Here is a 20,835-nt window from a genome sequence, read left to right as displayed (position 1 = left end):
TGGATGATAAATGGAAGGTATTCAAAATGGTTCCAAATATGGTGGCTCCATTTATTATAATTAGAACTGCTCAACCATTGCACACATCTGACAAGTTTCTTTCTCAGGCTTTTGCAAACCATGAGTACCCGTAATGCATCTGTATTAACTTGAATTCAAGCTTGCTGACTGCTTGCAGGTATGAATGGCAATAAAATGTAGATGTAGTTACAGTTTCTGCACCATTAAATTAACATCAATGTAATTTCAGTACAGTCCTTGAGATTCAAAGTAACTGTAGCAAGAGTTCTTTGAATCCAGGCTTCAGGTTGTTCCTGTGTACGTATTATACACATTACAGAGAGCTATAGAGCAGTTTATTTAACCCTAATCCTGGTACGGCATGTTGGTTGTACAGAGAATTGGAAGAAAAGTGTTTCAAGTAGTGAGAAACAGCGTTCCATTTTAGTAAAACGCATATTTATATTTCATGTACTTCTTCCCACATCCCTCAGTCTGAGCAACCACAATGTCTTAGGAGGAGAAAAGTGCTTCAATTAAACAACTGATAGTGTCACAGAAAAGACGATAATAATTGTGCTAATGAATTAGAATTTTGTTCTTTCCAAGTTAGTTAACATTAGTTCAGATTTCCCATGTAAATCTGTGCGCCCCAGTCTTAACCTCCTGTCAGCTCCTACCCAACACTGTCACCACCATCCATATCTGAGTATCATGTTTTATTTTCCCTGACATAATTTTTACATTGCAGATCATTAACTCTGGCATATTTGTGTTTTGCATGTGTTTATTACCATAACTACTGTGCGTAGTTATGCCATTTAGCTTTTGATAATGTTTGAATATATTCTTCAGATCTATCTGCGTGTGTTGTTGGTAACAAACTGCGGATTTTTGGGGGGGGTTTTAGCTGCTGTTCTACACTGTACACACTGTACACTGCATATTTTTTAATGTTGTAAGGACCCTGAAATTTATTATTGATTCATTATTGTTATTTGAACAAATAACATAGAAGAAAAAACCCTCTCAGATGCACTGACAGGAAACAGCCGGGGATCATTAGGAGGATGCCCTCAAGAAATTGGAAAATATAAGCATGATTTTTAAGAGGGAATTGACCATAACAACAAGCAAAAAAAAGTCCAGCCTTACTTTGAGAAACCACTTCAGATGGTCCTGGTGCACTTTCTTGGAAACCATTGCTCATTGACATATTTCATGTTGAAAATAATGAAAATCAAAAGAGCAGAGCATGCCATTTTCTCAGTCACTCATAATATCAACAACAGTGGTAGTGAAAATACACTTTAATTAAAAGACTATATTAAAAAGGTATTACACAGTGTGTTTCCATCCATCCATGCGAACCGCTGTGCCGCCCACTGTGTTTCAATAGTATCAAATGTCTACATTGAGCCCATACAAATCTTCACAGGAAGCTTTTTTTTTTCACCATGGCCATCAGAAATTGATATTTACTCCGCTTGACTCTTTGTCACGGCTCTCCTCTTCTGTAGCCATGTCGAGGATGCTGGTAAAATGAGTTTGATGGAGACTTCCAGCTTCAATTTGTTCAGCTGCAGGCACCCAGCGATCATCACTGCAATCACAAGATATTTATCCACACTTTTACTGTCACACAAAATGTGTAACCTTGGGATCTGTCCATTACAAAAATATTTTTTGAATTCTGAATTTGCTGCTTTAAATCACAAAATCAATTGACCTTGTGCTGTTATTTCACTCATGGATAACTGGATTGACTGGTAATTATGGGAACTGTTGTGAAGATGAGACAAACTGGAGCTTGACTTGTGTTATTAGTGCCATACACAGTGAAGGCTGCCTGCCTCTCATGAGTTTAAAGGCTTTTATTGTCAGACAAGATGAGAAAACAATTGCATTACAATATGAATTGAGCACGGGTGTCCAAACCTTTCCCCATGGAAGGCCAAAATTGTGGGCAGTAGGCCAAAAGCAAACACATATTGTTTTGTTAAAAAGCCTTAGTCTATACCAGTGCCTGCATTTGCCACTTATTTCTTTCATGTCAAACTCACATCCTTGGGGTTTTGCCGGTACAGGGGCTCAGAGGTAAGCATTGTTGCCTAACAGGTCCCTTTTGTGAGTGAATTTGCATCTTGCTCTGGTTTCCTCCTCTGTCAAAATGTGAGATTAATTTAATTATGGATTGGTGCTCCTCACCAAGGTGCTGGCAAAAGAACTGGAGTTGTTCCATTAGTCCTGTATGTGAGCAGTCACTGTAGAGGATGAGTTCAATGCAGAGTGCAAACTTTTACCTCACACAAAATAGCATAATTACGGATATACAGGAAATAAATGTTATGAAGTTTTGTTAAGCGGCTCGGTGGCGCAGTGGTTGATTCCTGGCTCCAGATCTTTCTGTGTGGAGTCTCCATGTTCTCCCTGTTCCTGTGTGGGTTCTCTCCAGGTACTCCAGCTTCCTCCCACAGTCCAAAGACATCAAAAGGGGATGAGGCTGACTGATACTCTAAATCAGGGGTCACCAACACGGTGCCAGGTCGCCCCCCAAGGACCACATGAGTCGCCTGCAGGCCTGTTCTAGAAATAGCACAACTCACTAGAGTGCTGCGTCTAAAATTTAATTTTATTCTATTGCTATTCTTTTTCAATCACACTTGCGTTTTTATATATTTTTAAAAATGACAATATCTTAAAATCATGTTCATTACATGTGAACTTTAGATAAGTGTAGGTGAACTCTGACCTACTCGAGTTCAAAGGTCAGTATTGTGCGCGAGATAACACCAGTGCTAGTGGAGAGTAAGCTAGCGGGCGCAGCGCAGATGGACACTGAATGCAGTTTCTTACCCCCAAAAACATGGCAGAAAAAAGAAAGAAAACTTATCACTTTCACAACGGATGGGAGGAGGAGTTCTTTTTTACAACTGTGAAAGAAACCTGCGTGTGTCTCATTTTCGGGGCGAGTGTGGCGACGTCAAAGCGGCACAATGTGGAGAGACACTTAACTACCGTCATGAGAGCTACCATGCTAACGACCCACCGGGAAGCGCACGACGTGAGCTTAAGGCAGCTTTGGGTAAGCAACAGTCTTTTTTTCACGAGGCCGGCGAAAAAGTCACAAAAAGCAACCGAAGCCTCGTTTAGAGCTGCACATTTTCTGATCAAGCAGAAGAAGGCATTTTCAGACGGAGTTGTTGTTGTTAAAGAAGCAACGTTGATAATTGCTAACACTGTACTTAAAGGCAAGAAAACTGGAACCGATCTAATCCCCACCCTCTCCGTCGTCCGTCATTAGTTCAAAATGTGACAAGATTTATTTAAAAAAATATGTAATTTGATTTTTCTTTAACATTACGTTATACCTAGGGTGATCAAGCCTAGCGTTTTCCGTGTTTGTTGTTGAAGATATATTAAAATTGTTAAATTCATTGTTAGCCATCTGTATTCATTCACTGTTTCTTTTACATGTATTTTTGAATCAATGTTTTAAACCTGAAACTTTAATTATGTAAGTTAATCAGGTATGCCACATTACATAATTGATAAACATGGTGCAACATAGTTCATGATTTGTTAAAAGGGTTTGTCAGTGGCGAGTGAAAATGGGACATTTTTCCTATGAAATATGTAGTGATGTAAGTGATCATCTGCAAATTTAACAATTACTGAGATTAATAAAGTGCTGAATATGGATATGTTTCCCACCTTTTGTCATTGTTGATGATTTTTGTGACAAATCATTAACGTGACCAGTGTCTTCACATAGATGAGTGTCATTAATCATTATTGATCATGTATAATCAAAGGCAAACTGAGCAAATTTGTTATTTCAGGAGAAATTGGTAGCCCTTCGTATGACTCAGTACCCATGAAGTAGCTCTCAGTTTCAAAAAGGTTGGTGACCCCTGCTCTAGATTGACCGTAGGTGTGGCTGTGAGTGTGAATGGTTGTCTGTCTCTATATGTTGGCCCTGAGATGGACTGATGACCTGTCCAGGGTGAACCCCACCTCTCGTTCGAAGGTAGCTGGGATAGCCCCCCCCAGCGAGACCCTTAACAGGATAAGCAGAAGTAAATGGATGGAAGTTTTGTTACTAATCCTGTTATTATTAACATAAATATTATTTATATTTTAAATGGTACATCTGGCAGGCCGGCTATAGTCCAAGGGTACCACTTAGGTCAACCCAGGTATAGAGGTTCTGAGGCATATATCACACAGTTTTGATTTGGGCTTCATAAAAGAAGCCATACCAAACAAATCCAGGCAAGAGCTATTTATTTGTTAATTAAGAATTAATCTTTGATGATTTTGATGACAGATAACTCTGAGCAGTCTATTGTATGTCCCTTTGCTCAAGACTAAAACAGTTGAATTAGTTTTACAAGATCGATTGTTGAATAATACACTGACAACACCCATCCAGTGGGAACTGAGGAGAGGTGTTAAAAAGAACAGTGAGAATGAGAGATAAATTGATGGACATAGTGGGAATGTGCACAGCAGAGTGAGAGAGAGAGAGACGGAGAGAGGGAAAGGCAAAGACCAGAGGTACAAGTGTGTGAAAGTGAAAGTAAGCCTGCAGGGAGAAAACCAACAGCAGAATTTCAACTTGTGCTCTTTGTGTTTACACCTTGACCTCTACTGTTCCTTCCTGCGAATCTCTCAAGGCCTGCCAGACACAGCTCGGGGCTGTTGTAATTCACTTTGCAGCTTGGAGATAAAAAGCAAAGACAAAGCCAATGGAAAAGTCCGCTCATATGACATTTATATTATTTGCAGTCACAGTGGACCTGATAGAAAAAAAAATCTTGTGTAACCACTGTTTATAGAAAATGGACAAAAGTTTCCTCCTGTGTGTTTTAACAGCAGGGTTGATGGGGGGAGGTTACTGATATGCACGTACACTTTTGCAGACATTTTCCTCCCACTTTAGCTCATTAAAAGGAACATTACACACACACCTACCGCATATAGAGGACACTCGTCGGTCTTTATTAAGCAGTTTTTTGTGTGTTTGAAAGGAACTAGCACATATTCAGTGAGCCGCTGTGTGAAACAGCCCCTCTCTACCTGAGTTGGTAGGAGCAGATGCTTCATTGTACACAGAGAATCAGTGAAATAAATCTCCTCTGTAAATAGCTCCTAGACTCTGAGAGACAGATTATTGCTCAGATCAAAAGAGGATGCCTTCCCGGTGAAACAACAGCACCTCAAATATGCTCGTTAGTCTCAGGCACTTAAGTCAAGTATACGTTTTGCCTGGTTTAGCTCAGTAGGACAGATAAAGGTTTCATATAGGCACAATAACAACATGGAATATAACTGCATTTTGATTTAAACAACCAAGAATACTGTATTTGAGGGTGTGATGGCTCCAGCCAGAGCCACACAAAAAAAAGTTAAGTTTATTCTCAACCACATCATCACATGTTCAGTTTTCATTTGCAGCCACTTTAATACATACAACACACACGTTTGATTTGGGAATATGCTTTATTAGTAATTTGGTATTTATTTTCTGAGGCACATTTAATTAAAGTCTTTTTCACAGTGCCAGGTTATTTAAGTTATTAATCTCTTTGTGTTTTCTTTGGAGTTTCCTACCTGCCACTTACCTGTGGAGCACTTCCTGGTTTGGACAAAAGATTGGACTGAGGTTGGAGCCTGATTTCAAGCAGAGGCCCAAGCCAAGGACCAGACCAACTGTTCTGAGAGTGCAGGGGGGATTGGGGTTATTTTGCCACTTCCATCCAACCATTTACTTCTACTTATCCTGTTAAGGGTTGCAGGGGGGCTGGAGCCTATCCCGGCAGCTTTCGGTTGAGAGGCGGGGTACGCCCTCCATTGCAGGGCCAACATATACTGTATAGACAGACAACCATTCACACTCACAGTCACACCTACGGTCAATTTAGAGTATCAATCAGCCTCGTCCCCTCTTGATGTCTTTGGACTGTGGGAGGAAGCTGGAGTACCAGAGAGAACCCACAGAGGCACAGGGAGAACATGGAGACGCCACACAGAAAGATCCTTTGCCCGAGCCGGGACTCAAACCTGGAACCTTCTTGCTGTGAGGCAACACTATGCCACCAGTATGCAAACTTATTCATACAACCAATGCTGCCAGGCAATTGGCAGATGGCGCTATATGTGTGCCCGAGCTTAAATAAATAAATCATTTTTTTCCACTAAAGCCCATGTCCTCCTGTTTGGACTGTTTGGCCCCTGACAGAGGGTAAGGAAATTCCACTGCTCTTTGGCTTGTGAACATAGCATTATCTGATGAGCTGACAGTGGCGTAATAACAAGGACTTAAGTAAACACTAAATCTAAATGGCATGAAAGCATCAAACCCCTCTCATGAGTTACTGATAGGTCACTTGGGTTTGAGAATGCATGAAAAAAAATCAAGCCTTTCCTGAACAAGCTGCTGCAGAGATATTGAGAGAACATGCTCTTGACATCCCTTCATTTCTGAGAGTTGTTATCACTTGTGTGGCATTAGCTGTGGCATCATGATGTTTTGAAAAAAAGGAAAAAAGAGGCTGAACCAATCCACTATTCTGAAGCTTCTTCTAATTTTCAATACGAAATTATTAAATTTCTATAGTGTGCACAGCACAAAAGCAAAGATATGTGAGGTAAGTGCAGAAAATAGAAATATTTTTCTTGAAGAATACATTACAGGACTAATGTAACAGTCAAACTAGAATAATGTTTTGGTTAATGTCTTTTGGTTTCATTCCTATAATGGCTCTCATTTACACTTTGGCTGTATTTGCTTTAACAGCTAAACAGAAGAAGCCAAACAGGATGATTCTGGCAGTTAGCGACCCTTCCCTCTCAGCTGTAGGTACTGTTCCTGGCTATACATGAATGAGATCTAAGAGTTATGTGATCTTTCTAGATTTACAGAAGGAAACACAAGGACATTAAGTAGTAACAGAGCTTGAATTACAAACAGAAATGTAAATTAGTTTGAAGCACAGCATGTGTACATCAGGACAATGAAGAAAACAACCATATCACACACCAACTAAATCAACGTGAGGCTGCAGCAAAAATATCTCTCACTACAACCTCTTGCTGTCCCTCAGAATGACCCATTAGTCCTAAGTGTGAGTATAACTCCCTCGTCATTTGCTATCATGTTTGTCATTTAGTTGTTTCAGTCTAAAAGTACTGAAACTAGGAACAAGGAATATTTGTATGAAGTGATGAAGGTTTAACGTGAAGGAGTGACAAAATCAAATCAATAACATTTGTTTTGAGAGCGACCCTTCTTTTTATTTTCATGAAATGGCAATAGAACAAGAATGGATCCTTGAGGGACTCCATTAGGAATGCTGACTTCATCTGCTTAAAAGTCAACCACACAAAAATGGAAAAACCCTCGAGTGAGGTAGACAGCCAGTTGTACCTCTAAGGACTTCACATCATTTAAGGCACCAACATTCCTTTTAAAGAGCTTTAATTTTTTTTTATCGTAAATTGACTTAAACTAAATTTTTAAAAAGATACTTTATTCATCATTTGTTTTGACTTAAAAGTTAAAATGATGGACCAAGTTGCCAAATAAGGGTACGGAAGATGAATTAAAAACAGTTAAACTCAACATAATGGCTACATTCTGTTTATAAATTGAGAGTCATTTATTTGTGTGACTAATTTTATAACCAGTTGTTTGGTCTTCTAAGAAGCATAGCAATAACATCCTACAACAATATTAACACAAAGATTTTCTAAGAGTGAATCATTTGTTCCCCGCTCATTTCATGTTAGCAGATGGTAATTAGGTTTGACCTTTTTTCAAAGTATTTCAGCAAACACCCTGACACCTCGTTAATGATCTATTATTTTAGCTAAGTATCACTGCCATTTCATTGTCAAGCTCCTGATTTAAAAGCGTTTGTTTGTTTTCAGTTATTCTAGTGTTTCGCCTCATTATGACACAGTCTGACCAGAATATGGCACAGCTGACTACATCCACATATCTAAACAAAACATTGAACTTTGGTGACATAGCCTACTGAAAAGTCACATGGCTATTAGATAGGAACAAGAAAAGGCTGGTCAGCTCTTTCTGTGTTTTATACACGGTTCCATTTACTCCTTGTGTTTGTAGGAGCCTGCATTGTTTCATTTAATGAAAACTACTTTTGGAGGGGGAAAAGTTCTCTGTGCAAAAAAGCTGTCCAACTACTCTCTGTCAGTTACTCAGCTCATTAGCTTTGTCGCTAAATGGACAATTAGTTCCCACAGTTAATTCAAAAGATGTATGTGTATCATTGACTCCTGTCTCAATAGGGCTTGCAAGCCAATCCTTTATATGGAGCAGTTTACACTCTGACAGAGGAAGATTGAATATAAATTGGTACAACATAGTGTATAAGCTATCATAGCTAATTCACTGCAAGAAAGGTTGTGCAGGTTTACTATGTCTCTTAATGTTAATCGACCTTGATCATTAGCACAGTTTGACTGCCTATAGATTCCCATGGCATGTTGCTAATCTGCAATTACTTTAATTGACACCATGTAAGTTTAAAGTGCTGCTTTGTCCTCTGACCAAGTTTTAAAATGTTGTTTACTTTTCCACAGAGTGAATGCAAGAGTTTGGACAAGAGACAGAGGAGTAGGGTGTAATGGTCCTGAAATATGGCTGAAAAGAATCAACAGGAGAAGGTACTGTAAAATGACTGCAACATAGAGGAAAGCACATGAAAGCAGACAAGGCACTAGGTCATGGAGAGACATGAACAAATCCAAATCAGTGAGAGGGAGAAACTCCAGAGGAAAAGAGTTCAGCATTGAGCTTCATTAAATATTTTTGGCCGATGAGCCAGAAGCAAAATGTTTTTTGAACAAAAAATATTTTCATAAATTACATAATGACACTTGCTCCTTAGGATACACTTCCTTCTAGCTACAGGTTTACGTGGTTGCATGATGGCTGCCTTATATATCCTCTGTCTACTTGTAGCATTGGCTGTGCACATCCTCCTAAATTTATACTATGCAGACACAGAATTTGATACTCACATGAATGATCTTGCCTTTTAGAGGCAGATGGGGTCTGAAAACAATGACAGACGATTTTAGGAGAACTTCACAAACCAAGTCCACAATTACCCTCATTTGTAGAATGTGTCATTGCCACAGCATGGAGACAATTATGCTTGTTAGAATAGCTGGGTGACACAAAAACCTGCAAAACTAAATAGAGACAAGTCCCAGACTGCTACATCTGATTATTGCGGGATCTGCTGGACAAGTGGAATGGAGACAGTGCAGGTGGCATATGCTGACCCCCATTCATCACACACCTGAGCTGGCCGAGCACTGGCTGCAATACAGTACATCTACCTTCCTCCACCTTAATGCCTCTATGTTTACCATTTCCTACCTGTTTCATCCATCGTCTACTTTAGGGTTTTACAAAAATCCACAACCAGAAGTTCTGTGTCTGGTGTACCCTCCTTAAGTTAAAAAAATCTACATACTTATTAAAGTATTTGATCAAGCAAATTAATGAAGCACACAAGTATATATTTGGCCTTAGATGAGTACTTTGCATTCGGGGGTTCTCAACCTTTTCTACTTCAATGTAACTCAAGTGATACTTGTAATTGATCAGTGCCTATTAAAAGAATGTAAATCTGTGGAAGAGTAAAACTGTTATTGCTTTCACAATTATTCACCACATCCCATCCTAATATCACCATTTAGCTTAGCAAACTAAGAGTCTCTAACGGATATCTTCTGAAGATGGATTTCAAGTCAATTAAAGTCCAGTCAATTTTATTTGTGTAGCGCCAAACCAAAACATAAGTTATCTCAGGACACTTTACAAGCAGAGCAGGTCTAGTACCACACTCCTTCAATGAATTTATACCCAACGATTCTCCATCAGCAAGCACATCCTGCAACAGCAACAACGAAAACCTTCCTTGTAACAGGCAGGAACGTCGAGCAGTGGGGGCGGCCCTCTGCTTTGGCCAGTTGGAGGGAAAGAGAGCAGGAGAGCAGGGCAGACAAATACAGATAATTGAGAAAGACAGAACTTGAACTAATACTCTAAGGTCTTACTGTATTTATTTTTCTTTATATGGTTTTAACATCTAATTTCCATCATTTTGCTAATGAATTTAAATTGTTTCTCTCACAAAAAGTGAGCCTCAATTTAAAAGATTTTTGGCCCTTTAGAGGACATTCATGGCACTTCACTGTTGGATAAACACTACTTTTGATGACCTTAAAATATCCCACATACTAACAAGTCAAGCAACCCATCTATAAGGACATTATAATCCCAATACAATTCATTAACATCTAAATTAACAATTTAAAAAGGTTATTATTAAAAAGATACATGAATATTAATACATACAATAACCATATTGAACTTCACAATTCAAAATATTCACTTTTCCTTTAAATTCAGTTGATGCTCTGCTTGTTTATCATGGCCCTTGCACATCTGTCCCATCAGGACAAGTCCTGCAAGATGGATGTCTCACCTTGATCTGAGAAAACTGTGACAACTGGTGCCTGGCTCCATCTTTGTGACACTACCATTCATGACAGGCTGACTCTATCTTCCAATAAGGAGCAATCAGACCCTTCTTCAATCCTGCCTGGGTCTCTGAGGAGTCTCATCATTGTGTCAATGGTCTGTGCTGCTCCCACATGATTACAGGTGTGACCTTAGCCATCTCTGTCCGTCTCCACCAGGGACGAGTATGAGGCAGTTATCGACTTTCCTTATCCAAACCATAATTGCATGGCTCAGCAATGTCCTCAAGTGTAAACGCACCAGACTGTGTGGCAATGAATATTGTCGTCGTCGTCTCCCTGCAAGAGTGATGGTCTCCCAGCAGGAGCTGTGTCATCACTGAACTAGAGTAGTTTATTAAACCCAGAATACGTCCTATTTACCATTGAATTCTCTCAAATATAAATATAGAGGCGGCAGGGTGGTGCAGTGGTTCGCACTGTCGCTTCAGAGCAAAAAGGTTCCGGGTGGGAGTCCCGGCTCAGGCACGGGCTCTTTCTGTGTGAGTCTGCATGTTCTCCCTGTTCCTGTGTGGGTTCTCTCTGGTACTCTGGCTTCCTTTCACAGTCCAAAGACATCAAGAGAGGACGAGGCTGATTGATACTCTAAATTGACTGTAGGTGTGACTGTGAGTGTGAATGGTTGTCTGTCTCTATGTGTTGGCCCTGCGATGGACTGGTGACCTGTCCAGGGTGAACCACGCCTCTGCCCGAAAGCTGCTTGGATAGGCTCCAGCCCCCTGACCTTAATCAGGATAAGCGGAAGAAAATGGATGGATGGATGGATGGATAAATCTTGAAATACTTATTTGCAGGAAAATTTGCATGATGCCTGCATCAAATTATTCTGGGAGAGTGTAAGAGATGAGAAACATTGTAAAATACCGTATAATAGATTTGACACATGCATAAAGCATAACTTGTGAGGATGTGATGAAATCCTGAGAAACCTATCAATTCATTAGTGGACAGACTTTTCACAAATGAAAGCATCAAGAGGTCTCTCAGTATCCTTCAAGGGCTCAAGGTTACAGCTCATGTCTGATATCGGGCGTTGTTCTATTGCAAAGGAACTCATTAGTACAGTGACTTAAAAGCTGTGTGCTGCACTAACACCACAGGCACAGTTTAAAATTGCTCAGAACTCACAAATGTCTCGAACACTTTAACAAGAGCAGACCTGATAGAAACAAAGCCTGAGGCATATCTAGCAAATGCCTGGTCACTGCGTGCCAACATAACACCTCTCCTCTCACAACAAAGCCGATCAAATTTGACATGGCTTAGGGCAGTGCATTCAGAGGAAGAGTATGTGCAAAAGTCACATATTACAAGTATGAAGTAACATTCAAGTGATGAATTCATACTGTAAAATAGGGAGGGTTGCATGTCTCCTGCCAGCTGAGACAAGTGTAAGTTTAAGAGCATTTACATATAAATCATGACTCAGCTGTTCAAGCTGCAAGAAGTCTGAAGAAACGTAACTTAAGGCCTGCCAAATGTCACGAGGTTTCTAATGCTCACTGGGCTCTCACGTGCTGTGTTATATCACTACAATACTTAGATGACAGTCAGCTGTAACAGTATGAACAGCAACAACACTAGCTGACAAATCTTTCGCCCACAATCAATATTTCAATGCAAAAATATCCTGCTTTAACATGCTTTTAACCTGGAGCTGTGACATTACAGGTGACAGCTCTTTTTCAACAGAATATGTTAATATATTCCTGTGGCATGGGGTGAGTAAAAGGTGGGGAACATGCCCAGTGCTGCTGGTGTCTTGTGGCGATCAAAGCATTACTCAGACCGGGACCAACACTCCCCTGGTGGCCAAATAAATTTAACATTACTGATCATGCATATGCAATTAGTCTGAGCTAGACCCACTTAGAGCCTTTTATCAAGCATTTTATGGGACAAACATCCCCACATCAAGGCGCCAGCCTGATACTGACAAACGTTAGAGAAAAGTTTGTCTTTTCATGTGCAGTCTTCATTTCTAAAATTCAGACGAGAAAATGGAGGGTGGTGTGGTTCATTTTTTTTCTCAGAGATTCAGTATTGCCTTGTAGGACAATATCGCGCTAACAAATGAAGAGCCATTATTTCTACATTGATCCACATTAGTGAGTTGACAGGGTACTCATTAGATGTGTTGATTTAAACAAACTAGTCTACGGTTGAAGTCCGCCTCAAATAATGGGGCCATTCAGGAGAAGCAGTTATTGGTCCTGAGGTGACCGGTAAAATTTGGACAGCCCAAGTTGACACGAAAGATGGAACAAATTATAGTAAATGAGTAGTTTTGGATAACTCAGTTACTTTCCTGCTGAGCGTCTGTTAAACGATAAAATCATGTCTGTCTGTTGAAAACAGCAAGAATCTCTATAAATTTAGTTTGCAGTTTCAGATTTTGTTGAGATGAACCTTTCAACTGCCTGGCTAGAGACAGAAGTGTGCCTTAAAGGCTTTCAAAGACTAAATTGTTTCTTTAGAGTCAAAAAGCCTCTGTAAAATGTCATTAAGTTTAGGAGAGATTTTTTTAAAGCCTAATCAATGAGTTCTGTTGCCTAAAATTAACTTAAAGAAAAAAAAACGCATATGTATTTAAATCAGAATCAGAGGAGTAAAAAAAAAAATGTAACAGTTTGTAAATAAAAGCCTCACAGAGGATTCCAACATAATCAATCCGGTTGAAAACTACGAGCATTAACCATTCATTTATAGTGAACTGCAGAAATGCCAAGCGATGTTGGAATTTATGTAGTATTGCACCATTTAATGTCCATCATGCATAAACAATTCAGCCTTTATGCAAAGCCAAGCTAATTCATGATGCCCCTGGCAGATGGATGAATATTATTGGTGAATGTTCATCTTTTTTTAATGGTTGTAGGGACACAATGATGAAACAAAGACAAAGCCACAGTGACCGCGCATTGCGGTTGATGCTGAAACTCCATTGAAACTGATCACTTGTAAAGATGGTTAATCAGTCTTTTCAGGCTGGACGGACTGAAGTAGGGGACAGCTGATTGCAGAGAGGTTTGCTGGTTGGTTGAAATTACTACTGTGCAAGTCAATAAATTTGTATATAACATGTTTTGATCTATTTCCAGTTGACAAATATTCTTTTTCATCGCCTGTTTAAATGACAGAGAACATCTCACATCTCAGGACAATGCGCATAAAATGTCACAATGGCAATCACCATTCTACAGCGCATAGACAATGATCCTTCCATGTTAGACCACAGATGGAAGCGAAAAGATTGATTTATGCTGCTGCCTATTCATCTTGAAATTCTGCTCAGCTCTGATTTATTCCTATTTGTCAGTCCCAGTTTGTATTGCCATGTCCCCAGTGGTGCACTGCTACACAGCGGAAAAGACAATTTGATAGGGAGAAGAGAGGAGAGCAACCAAAAAAGAGGCATGCTTGACTTGAGAGATCAATTTTCTTTATGAGTGAGAGCTGAGTGGCTAAGGAGCTGGGAACTATTGGCAGAGCAGAGACATTGTTCATTTAGACATTAATTGCAGACACTGCCAAATCTCACTCATAGTGCTGACATTCATTCCGCAGCAAGCAGCCAGAATGTGCAGGTTGAGAACACAGCAACCCAGATCTGTTGATGTTTAGACATCACACATACACACACACACACACACGATTCACACGATTCACACGTGCAAACAGCTCAGCAGTCAGTGTCATTTTCTGGTTAGAGACCTACATTGCAGCATTTTCTATGATTGAATAAAGTGAGCAATATGTTTAAAAAAGAAACTGAAGATTAATGCGCTCTTTTCACTGTTTGGTCAACAGAGTTGAGTGGAACAACAGGACTTTTCACTTGGACAAGCTTCTACTGAGAGGCTTTCCAATCTACCGGTACATGGAGGCAAAGGTGGACGGCATAGAAGAAAGACACCTCGCAGCGTGTCCTCATGAGATCATGATGAATGTGTGGCTAAACCATTCATGAAGAATGGTAAGCACATTTTGTCCCACGTGGCAACTTGTTGCCGGTGAGGCCACTTTTTTGCAGCAGACAGTGAGTAAAAGTTGTTGAGTAGAAACTTTAGATTCAGATGACAAGAGGAGGCCTTAAAAGGATGGTGGGGAGGTTTAAGATCTTTCTTTGGTCAACGAGTGAAAGTCAGCGGGTGAAAGGTTTCACTTCAAAATCCGACAGTTTCAAAGAATAACAACGTTTTTCAGATATGATGGAGAGACAGGATGAAAGCTGAGGGAACAAAGAAATGTTCTAAATTCCAGACTGACAGCTGGCCTTTGTTTGAACTATTATGCACATTTTTAATGCACTACACATGCAGTATATACATTTTTTATTAATGGTTGTTGTATGACTTCCCAGCTGAATTAAATTACTGTAATGGTATGTGAGTACTGTGACTATGTGAGAGATGGTATCAAATTAATGCAAAATAAAACCACCCTCTCTTAATAATCTGCCCTCTCAAACTCATTATACAACAATGACCAGAATAAATTATTATAGTGCCAAAATTAAAGCTTCAAGGTAGCAAACTCCAATGAAAATGTGGGCAGCAGGACTAACTTTTAAAAAATGATGTCCTCTCTCTGAAAACAATTTATGGACAAGGATAATCAAAAGATAAAAAAAAATACCGTGCTAAAACTTTCCTCTCTCCCAAAACTTTATTATCATTGTTAGTAGTATTGCTATTGTCGTTCTTCTTGTTATTGTTTTTATGCCATTTATCATTTCGTTCTTTTTTAAGTTAAACTCCTTATCACTTCAGCTTGTATGCAGACAGCGTTCTGTTGCTCATTGGTGCTGGAAAAGATGGAGGCGTGAACAAGGCAGAGACTATGATGATGAAGAGTGTCTTTACATTGCAAGATAGTTGGCCAGGAATGATTAATTTTCAACCTGGGGATCTCCCCAGGAGGTTTTGTGGGAGCCAACTTGTTTTGTGAAAAGAAAAGAAAAACATTGCTTTGTTGAAAACTGCATCTTATATTCTACCACCTGTCATATTATCTTCGTATCAATAATGATTGTGTGAAGTAGAGTTCATAGATGAAAACAAGGAAATCTGGTTTTAACTATAAAACAGTTCTTCATCCAAGGTCTGTAAATTTAAGCTTTACTATTTTACATTCACATATTAAATTTCTCCGTTATCTCAGTAGTTTGAATTTGTATTATTGTTTACTTAGGCCCGAGCATGCTGACTGTAGCAGAACAGTTATTACAATAAATCTAAAAGTAAAACACAAATGTCAAAATAGAATTTATTATTCTGTCTTTGTGGTGGGGATGGGAGCAGCAGGGAGGGGGCTCGTGTAGGAGGGTTTGACTACTAAGAAGAACTGGGCTAGCAACAGCTAAAGTAACTATCCATCTCTCAGTGCAGTTGTTGAGCTTCTGGCTCACCAGTGAATCGTGATGTGTGACAGCACCCTACCTGATACTGGTAGAGGAGAGCCGTGTGTATCTTGAGGCAGTGAGCTGATTTTTTTTACCGCCATTCTCACAGGTTATATAGCTAACAAAAAATCCATTTGATATCTGCAGGTCAACAGGGAAAGGAAAATCTCATCATTCTTTAAAAAACTGACAGAAAGACCCAGGTGTGTCCTCAGTCAGGTTGATAGTACAAGAGGTAGGTTATCTTAGGTGAAGTTCATAGTGATAAGATAACAATCCCACATTGATGCACATTCACCTTAAAGATTGTACTCATCAAGGCATCAAGACTGATTTACATATTGTTGTCAAAGTGTTTGCTGAGCGGCTGTGAAAATCCCACTCGAAACCTCTCTCTCTCTATCTATATATAAATTTTATGAAGAAAGATTTACTTCTTTTTGGAAAAAAAAAGAAGCAGCGATACGTAATAATTAGATGTTTTCAGGAACCCTCACAGCAAAGATAACTTGCATGAATATCTCACAATAACTGACCCTTACACAACGCAGAAGATTCCTCGGCACCAAAAACGGATTTGGATCAGAATTAGAATCCCCCTGACTGTTTGAAAAGACGATGAACATGAAGAAAATTTGGGCTGTCGTGATGCCCCTGACAATGCAAATGACAGTAAGTGAGCATAGATGGTGTTTGGGGTGATTTGGTCCACACTGTTCTGACTTGCTTTTTGATATAATAGTGTAGAAGTAGGATTGTGATGATCGAGCCCCGGATGAGGTCGGCCTTTACAAAAACATCACTGCAGTGTGAGGGATGACTTGTAATAATGTCATTCCATGCCTATATCCAGAAGACTAACTTTTTATTACTCAGTCAAAAAAAAAAACATGACCGTGAGTTCCATCCGAGTCAGCTTGAGTCTCCAGGTGAATTCAGACTGTAATGAGGCAGAGGGCCGGCTCCCAGTGATCTTCAGTCGAAGGCCACCTGACACAAGAGTTACAAATTACCTTTTTAACTGTAAAATCTATTCCTAGGTCATGTTGCCCTTCAAGCCTTTCAAGGAATATGCTTTTGTCTTGTTTTTTCTTCATGTCCCTGAGAGTTTCAGCACAAAATCTCTGGGAGGAGACAGCAGTGAATGAACCTCCTTCACCTGAAGAAAATCAACATTCATCAGGAAAAAGAACATAAAGACCACAGATGTTTTTGACTGAAAAAAGGAGAAAAGGAAAACATCTTATACGCTCGCTCTCATAAATTTGGATCATGTCTTGGTTTGTCACAGTTCCTAGATCCAAATGGTTTGTTTTTTGCTGCCATCTGTTCATACTACAGATTGTCAAATCCTCAATCTTTGCATTCAGATTCGCTGGTTTTTCCTGTCCCTGACTCCTGTCTCACCATGCCATGTTTGGGTGAGTAGCCTTTGCCTTTGTACTCTGCCTGTACAGTCTAGCTGGAATGTACTCGATACTCAAGTGCAGATCACAACGTCCAGTCTTTCTTCATTCATGAACAGACACCAGGAGTAGACAGCTCACCAAAATTTGGAGTTGGTCTCCAAGAAATCTGAATCCATTGTTTTTAGCTCCTCCTGAGCCTCCAGCTGCAGGCCAGCCTCCAGCCCCCCACCTAACCACCACACTCACTTCGGTCCTCCAGGGATGCCTGTTGTGCATTGCTTCTTTAAAATTCCAGCGAGGTTGTGACAGCGTCGGCATTTACTCTCCCACCTCCACAGCACCAACTCCTCTGTGGACCAGAGTTACTTCACTTTCATCCTTAGAAGCTGTTATTTTCTTATTATTTTTGATTGAGCCTTCTAGACCGGACTAATTTGTAGTCTGAACAGCCACAGAATATTTGTTGGCTTTGTTGCTCGTGATCCTCCTGCCTTGCGCCAAAAAAACAAAACAAAAAAAATGGTTTAAGGTAATTTGCCGGGCCCCATGTTGCCTTTGCAGAGATGCCAGTACTGCAGTTAGCCTCTTCCGTGCCTGATAAAAGGCAGAACTCGCAAGAAAATGGGCAGTTGCCAAGAAGCTAGTTATATACTGTACATATATATTTATATACATATATACACGTATGTATGTGTATATTTTTCTTTTTAACTGGGAAAGAGCGAACCTTATCTTTTGAAGTCAAAAGTCTAAGTGTATGGTACACACACAGACACAGACACATACATGGACACACACCAAACTTGCACACTTTGAATCATTTATATAATTGCAACAATTTGCCTGCTATTGTTGGTCCTTGTGGTTCTGCAGCTAAACAACATGAGCTTTCTTATAATGTTAGTCTATTTGGACATGCACACACACACACAACACAATGCCACAGTGGAAGCACTTCCACAAATCGCCTGTGTCCTTGTTTGTCTGTACTCTCAATTGACCTACACCTTCATTCTGTGGCACTGAAGTGTCAGCGGGCTTCTCGTCATCCTGTATTTTTGTCTATTTTTGTTTGTGTTTTTTTCTTCAAGCCAGCCCATGCAACCTGCTTTTGTGAATGAAAGTGGCTTCATTCTGAAGCTGTTGTATTTCCTGCATTTCCATTGGCAGGAAAAGAGATTGAGAGGATAATCAGGTCATTCCTGTTATTAACCTGAGAAGAGTCATCCTTCCTGTCTAGAAAAAAAGGAGAGAAGAGTGGCTTAATTCCTTCATGTACATACACTGTTTCTGTCAGTCTTTTTCCAAAGTGTCTTTCCTTTATCTATGGCAGAAATCACCATATATACCATTGTATATATATGTGTGTGTGTGTGTGTGTGTGTGTGTGTGTGTGTGTGTATGTATATATATATATATATATGTATGTGTGTGTGTGTGTGTGTGTGTGTATCTATATATGTGTGTGTGTGTGTGTGTGTGTATACACACCAAATACCATTGTACACTTCAATAATCTAAGGAGCATCTTGAGGCCCTTGCACCTTTATTTTGGGGTCCTGAAATGCAAAGTTTGGGAACCCCTGCACAATACAATAAGCAAACCACCGTGAAAATGCTTGTTTTTCGAAATGTAATTTGAAACATGGGTAAAATTTAGATATTGCCATAAACCAGCTTTATTTCCTCGTAGCTTTGTTCATCAACATCCTCTGAGTTGTCGACTACCATGACGTTTAGTCAGCCAGCTTCACTGATGTACTGGTGTAAACAATAAGACTACTGGGGAACTAAATTCAGCATCAAAGTTAGGAAAACCACAATGAAAAGCAAGCAGAACACACTCTACTGGTTTGTTTAGAAAGGAGTACAACAAAGGAAATGTGAAAAGCAGCAGGCAGAAACTAAAAGCACACAGGTGGGCTACTGTAGATGCAGCATGGCCGGCTCAGTGTAGGAGAACACACTCCCAAGATAGAAATGGATCATTTAAGCCAAAAAAAGCAGTCTTAGTTCAAGCACTAAAGAAAATATAGTGAGCATTATGTTAAATATCGGCCAAATTATCCTTCTGTATCTTACACTCTGCTTTTTTAAAATTTTGTCGAGCATATCCTTGATTCGTTAATCTCTCCTTAATTACATATAGCATAACTTTCAATTTTTCACCCCATAGTTTTAGCGAACTTGTTTTAACCCTTTAGAAATCGTTACATTTACACTATCAACAAAATGTCAGCAGGTGGATTTTATTGATTGGGAGGCTAACGAAGAGTTGGGATCTAACTTGTCTGCCTTGTGCGTTTTGTTTTTTTTTGGTTTTTTTTCCATTCAAACAGGTTAGAGAAGTAGAGAAGTTGCTAGGTATCAGACATAAAACAGAAAATTTAACACATTATCTAACATGTGAGAAGATTGGATTTCTATCATAACATAAGACTTTGTGAAGTTTCTCTTCTGTGGTCCCACTTCACTTTGGCCCACTTTGTGGTACCCTCTGACCCAAAGAGGCAATTAGTTTTCAAAGTTGACACCTTTGATACCGGAGGTGAAGGGGCACTGGAGCCAGTGCTCTGATAATTAGCTCCATCCCATGTACTGTAGTTGTACCTGGCTGGGCAAACGTACGCTGTGGGTAAGCTGGAGCTGCTGGCTATAAAGCTAGTCCCAGAGGAATGCAGGCATTAGCTTGAGAGGGCTGAACAGCTGTTCATAGTGTGGACCAATTACAAGAACCTTGACTATATCCAGATTAAATGACTCAACATATGTCATGTCAAATAGGTATTTTACTTTCTGGTAGTATGTCCTTAGGTGTCCATTCCCAGTTCAATAAACCGACCAAACATTTCAGTCAGTAGATGAAAATCAGACCCTGGTGTCAGGCCTCCATGATCACTTTTTCTATTTCTAACTTGTGGATGGAGAGCGCCCACAACACTGTATCCAGCTGAAACTGCAGTGTGTCCATGGAGACTACCCTCCTTTTTCCTGAGTTGGAAAAAGTTCCTTCGGCTTTTGGTCACAGTTGCTAGCAAAACTGGCAGGTTAGTTGTTGAAGCTGTGGCAACCAAAACTCAGCCCTACCTTCCATGTTACCAAGATCCACCCATGGAAAGTGATTTGGCTATGATTCCCAAGGTCGACCTCACCTCTCTGCTCCCCCTTATCCAAGTCACTTGCCTTCACAGACTGACTACCTGTTGACACTCTACTATGAAGAATTTGCTTTGGGTTTACCTGACTTTCTCTGTGTGTTGCTGTTGATTCCAGACGTTGACATTTTTTTTTCTTTTTTTCTATCATGGAGCAAAACTAAATCAAGAATAATATTCCCTCTCAGGGTTAGGTAACAGCTGATTTACCAAGGTCATTATTAGGTCTTGCATTGCAAAGCGGAATTGATCAGTGCTTTTTACCAGCCATAAACTCTCT

General features: G+C 39.8%; 1 long non-coding RNA gene across 2 annotated transcripts; it reads left to right on the top strand.

The window, feature by feature from the left end:
• Window positions 1-2,807: 2,807 nt before the first annotated feature.
• Window positions 2,808-16,895, top strand: LOC147253764 (uncharacterized). 2 transcript variants are annotated; one of them, XR_015118434.1, is made up of 4 exons: window positions 2,808-3,085; window positions 8,614-8,697; window positions 14,398-14,563; window positions 16,139-16,895. It is a non-coding gene; the product is annotated as an uncharacterized LOC147253764 (long non-coding RNA). The 2 variants fall into 2 exon arrangements; XR_015118433.1 differs by lacking the exon at window positions 16,139-16,895 and having other exon boundaries at window positions 14,398-15,315.
• Window positions 16,896-20,835: the final 3,940 nt, after the last annotated feature.

Source organism: Aulostomus chinensis, chromosome 11 (assembly GCF_037954235.1).
Source record: "Aulostomus chinensis isolate RoL2024-O1b breed Wild chromosome 11, RoL_Achi_v1.0, whole genome shotgun sequence".
In the NCBI taxonomy this organism is placed as follows: Eukaryota; Metazoa; Chordata; class Actinopteri; order Syngnathiformes; family Aulostomidae; genus Aulostomus; species Aulostomus chinensis.
Note: the sequence above shows the minus strand (reverse complement) of the source record. Positions and strands in the feature narration are given on the sequence as shown.